Source organism: Calypte anna, chromosome W, assembly GCF_003957555.1.
Source record: "Calypte anna isolate BGI_N300 chromosome W, bCalAnn1_v1.p, whole genome shotgun sequence".
NCBI classification, from domain to species: domain Eukaryota; kingdom Metazoa; phylum Chordata; class Aves; order Apodiformes; family Trochilidae; genus Calypte; species Calypte anna.
This window is the reverse complement of record NC_044276.1, coordinates 50,347-55,435: the sequence shown is the minus strand read 5'-3', so window position 1 is coordinate 55,435 and position 5,089 is coordinate 50,347. Positions and strand designations below refer to the sequence as shown.

The 5,089-nt window shown below is 41.7% G+C and overlaps 1 non-coding gene across 1 annotated transcript; it reads right to left on the bottom strand.

The window, feature by feature from the left end:
• Positions 1 to 4,656: 4,656 nt before the first annotated feature.
• On the bottom strand, positions 4,657 to 4,782 carry LOC115600159. Its single transcript, XR_003988837.1, has one exon.
• Positions 4,783 to 5,089: the final 307 nt, after the last annotated feature.

The window sequence follows — 5,089 nt, the reverse complement described above, 5'->3', positions numbered from 1 at the left end:
CGCGCTTGGTCCCTTTTTTTTTTTTTTTTTTTTTTTTTTCCCAAAACCAATAATAACAAATATAATTGATAAACCTTGTCTAATTAAATCTCTAAGCTATCCCCACATCCTTAAATGATTTAACCATTCATCTAACCCAGTATATACAACAGTTAATTTTTTCATGTTATCTTAATTAATAGTTTTTGGTTGTGAATTGACTCTGAATGATCAGCTAAATTTATGCAAATACACCCTATCCAAGTCTTCACAAACATAACCTAAAAGCTAACAATAAAATGTCAGTGGCAGCACGATGTTGTAAGACTGCATGTCTGACACTATTAACATCTTTTAGCATTTGTGTTAAAATATCAGAAGTTAAGTTTATCTGCTTAGCAGTGCAACAAAATAGCATAACCAACAATCAACATATAGACCACGCATCCCATAATCAACATATAAACGATCACATAAATTACAACATTAACAAAAACCTGTTATCAATACAACACAATACTAAAAGCACATTTCACACTACATTGGAAGGGCTTAAATAACTTTTTAGTATGAGGAAATTCAGATGTCCACTGGCGCGTAGAACCAAGGGGGTAGAGGAGGCTTATCCGACAAAAGTTAGTCGGGGGGCCCCAAAAGCATTTCCAGACCCCTCCCGGGTCACAGCACGGTGGAGTCCTGGTTTCCTCCATGGTTGCCAAATTGAAGCCCAAAAAGCCAAATAAAATTGTTTAGAGACAAAACTCCAATCCTATAAACAGCAAAAGCACACATACACACACACATGCTTTTTTTTTTTTTCTCTGCTGTGGTGTCTGCAGCAGGGCTTATTTTCTGAGCAGCAGCAGTGTGTGCGGGGGGGGCGAGAAGCGGCTGCGGAGGCAGGAGTGGGGGTGCTCTCTGTACGAGGAGCAGCTCTCACTCTCCGCAGCAACTTCCAGCCTCCAAAAAGACATACTCATTCTCATAGCTGTGTTCTTTGTCTTACTTCTCACCAATATATAAGAAAAACTAACAACAACCACTAGAAGATTCAAAAATGAAATGATATTGCCACTAAAATCTGGTAAAGTCACCCTGAAACAAAATGAAATGGTACAATTTCCTAAACCAAAACTGCAAGTATAATTGCTAACCAAGTTTTTTATCTCTATATGAAACACCAGTGTACCATGCACCACAATATACATCAATATTGAGAACTATATTGCAATGATGGTTCTTAAGCAGCTTTATCTTAAGCATTTTTACCTCAAGCAGCTTCTAACAATTGGGCTGCTGTAGCACCTTTTTGGGAGTAGTCCTAATGCACTTTTAGTTTTTTCATTAGCATTGTCATACGCCAACATATAAAAAAATTTTTTTTTCCTTTTTTTTTTCTTTTTTTTCTTTTTTTTTTTTTAAATTTTTTCATCTCTTTTGACAAATCAAGATGCGACATTACCACTGAATATATGTGATCCATAAATTTTGAATATGACTCTGCTCTCTCTATTTAATATTTGTAAAAGGAAAAGTCTGCTTGTGCAGGATCATAAACAATTTGCAAAGCCTTATATGCCAATTCTTGTGAAAGTTGTAACACTTCAGTTTGAAACCATGCCTGCAAATCTGCACATACAAAAGGACAAGCACCGAGTAACATTTGTGCTTGCACTCCGTGTAATGCATCGGCGTTCTGTCTAGGAATCACAGCTGCATTTTCACACAGCATTTACCATTTATGATGAAATTGCAATTGTTGAGAAGAACTTAACAGTGTATTAACGAGCATTTTTGTGTCATATGGCATCAACAACTGAGCAGTAAAAAGATGTTGCAAAAGAGATTGAGTAAATGACTCAAACCGATTTCAAATTGTACTGCGCAATGGCAACTTCGACTTCCTTTATCATTTCCCAATCTAATGCAACCCATTGACCTCCTCCTCCTGGTCCCACAATCACTGGAAAACCATCGGACTCATATTGGGAACCATTTCTCCTTCAACTATAGCATTTGAATAATTCCCTTCCATCTAGTTACTGTATACACATTACCACCCCCCCCCCACTACCCTCCCCTCCCCATGCTGGATCTGGAAGAGGTAGAGCAGTGGGTGTTAAAGGGTTAAGGGAAATAGGAGCAGGAATAGGGAATGGATCAGGGGGTAAAAATGGATTAGTGCCCCATTGTTCGGGATGTTCCCTGGAGCAAAAACTAGGGTTTTTTCAGGGGTATACTCATCCTTGGTCTCCAGTTCTGTCAGCTTCTTCAGCAGTTCCCTTCGTTGCTTGTCTCCGAGTCCCAGTTCCTTCCTTGGTTGTTGCTCTATAGCAGGCACTGATGGTGTTGACAGCTGAAGTAGAGGATTAATTGATGGCAACTGTGGTCAAGAAGATAAATCAGGCTTCCAAGGTGGAAAGGTGGCAGAGCATTCGGGAGCCGTGGCGGGCAGTTGCAAGGTCGAGAGTCTGCATTCCAAGATTCCTCGCCTGTGTTCTCCGGCTTCTCTCCCTCTGGGTACTCCGATGATTCTGGTGGTGTTTTCGGTCGCTTTTGGTCTTGCTTCTCGGTCCTATTTTTATTTTTCATCCAGCCCCCAGGGTCAAATGGCACAGTTGACTGAGTTTGAATCAGTACAGTCCCTTCAGGTGCTGGTAAGGGTATTTTAGGTGTCTCAAACAACTGTTTAGAGGTCAAGTTCATATTTTGAGCATTCATCGGTACTGGCAGATCAGATGTTAAGACAACAAACGCTGAGGCTGTTGCTGACCTCTCACTTTTCATTTCTTTTAAGGTTTCTTTAATCAATTTCCAGAGTGTCGCTAAGCGTTGTGTCTCCTTATCTCCTTCGCTAATTTTATCCCATAGGGCAATACCTATGGCTTCCCAAGTAGGTAACTCAAAAACAGTACCCATCGAGGGGATCAAGTCTCTATCCCGTGCCCATTTCAGCAATTCACGTAAGGTCCTGCCTTTGTGTAATAAATCTCTCTTAGAGAGAATATATTGGAGGAGCTTAACTACTGTCTCTTCTTGTTGTACATCAGAGTGTAGACCCCATCTCCTCCCCAGCCGCTCACCTGATCAGGGCAAGATTCTTCAACTCCGAGGTACCTCTTTTATTCCGTAGCCGGGCACCAGCTACATAGATTGCCGGGGCAGCAATCTCCTTTCGACTGGCCTCTCCGCCCTCTTATTCCAGCTGTCTTTATCGCTCCTGGAAGCAACAGCTAGAGGGTCTCTGGTCCGGGCCGTCCTTAGACCCTGGTCCGGGCCACCCTTAGTCCCTGTTCGGGCGCCATTTGTGGGAAAACAGTCTGCGGAGGCTTAAGGATTCCATGTGCACATCAATATGATTGTATGAAATCGTTTATTAGCAACTTGCACTCACTTTATATAGAGAAGCCTTGTTTACACCATCTTATCATGCAGGTGGCCTTGTATTCCAATTACACATACCATTCTCACGGAAAGATTCTTCTCACATAATTATTTTCCTCTTCTGTTGCCAATTAAGTTATCTCTTTCCCAGTAGCTCATTCTCAGAAAGCCTCTAACTAGGCCTCAATAACCATTAACCCAATGTGGCCTAAATTGAAGTAAGTCAGGATTGCTCACAACCTGTATATTTCTGAACTGTTTCCCCAACACTAAATCATCTGCAACTAGTCTGAACACACTACACTCAACAAATGTACGTCCACATTGCCTTTATGTAACATTATTAGCCTTAATTAAGCTCAGACACAATTTTGTTTCTTTAAGTCAGACCACTATTCGCTTTTCAGCAAGTAGGGAATTAAGAGACACGTTGAATGTTGTAATGAAGCCAGCTGCTAGTGAACCTGCTTCCTTCTGTGCTTTCCTAAAGCTTAAGTCCCTGACAGTTAGCTTTTAGACTTACAGGGCTGTAGTGAAATGAGGCAACCAGGTGCCACTAATTGCCAGGGAGTGGGCATGAGTTTGTGTTAAGCCCACCTGTGCCTGATTAGGGCGGGCCCCCACTGCGCATGAGCAGGATTAGGGGGCCAATAAAAGGTGAGGCTCAAACTCACAGGCTCAGCTCAGTCCTGAGCTAACCAGTAGAGAGGTTAGTTGCTCTCGGAGCAATAGCACTGAGCCAGGCTAGTCAACCCTGAGGGCTATAGGCTCAGAGCACTATTCATGAGTCTCTGCTGGAACACCTGGTTGGACCTTGAAGCGCTGCGCCCTAAAAGAGGTTTGTCTTGCTACACAGGGCTGTATCAGATGTGTAAAAAAATTAATAAAAAACCAACACACCCACCAACCAAAGACATCAAAACTAGAATACTGCAACCCTCCCTATGTAAGGAGATAGTAAAATAAAGATAATATAATAGAATAATAAGATACATATAAGAAACACATATATATATATAAATAGAAAATACGAAATACCATGAACTACAATCACTGTAAAAAGCACAGAATAAAAAGCACATACAGATTTAACTTCTTTGACAGCTAGGAAATTACAGGCAGGAATAATCACCTTTTCAACTGAAACATCTTCCTTTTCTGATTCTTCCAGCAACTCCAAAGGTGCTGAATAGATCCTTGGGGGAATAAGGGAGCAGGAGGAGGTAAAAACAAAATAATCTTGGAGAGACAAATAAACATTTGGTTTGCGGTACTCAGGAGAAGGCCATTACATACTGTGTGCCCCGTATCTGTCTGTTACGATTTCTCTCAATTCGTCCCGGTCATCAGAAGGCAATTTTACTCTAGGGAGAACATGTGACAGAGCAGATTTAGCTCTAGTTGTGTATCAGCTTCCCAAAGTTAGCAGTAAATGGTAACATTTTACCCTTGATTATCAATCAGAAAAAGATGGGATTTGGAGATATATTTTGTAAACAAGTCTCCTGCATTCTGCAGTCAAAGGTAACTGGAAAGTCTTCTGCAGACTTGATAATGTTCTTTTCCCTGGATATTCTTCCACTGAACCTGTGCTGGGTTAAGAACTGGCTGGAGGGCCAGGCCCAGAGAGTGGTGCTGAATGGGGCTGCATCCAGTTGGCAGCCGGTCACTAGTGGTGTCCCCCAGGGATCAGTGTTGGGCCCGGTTCTGTTCAATATCTTCACTG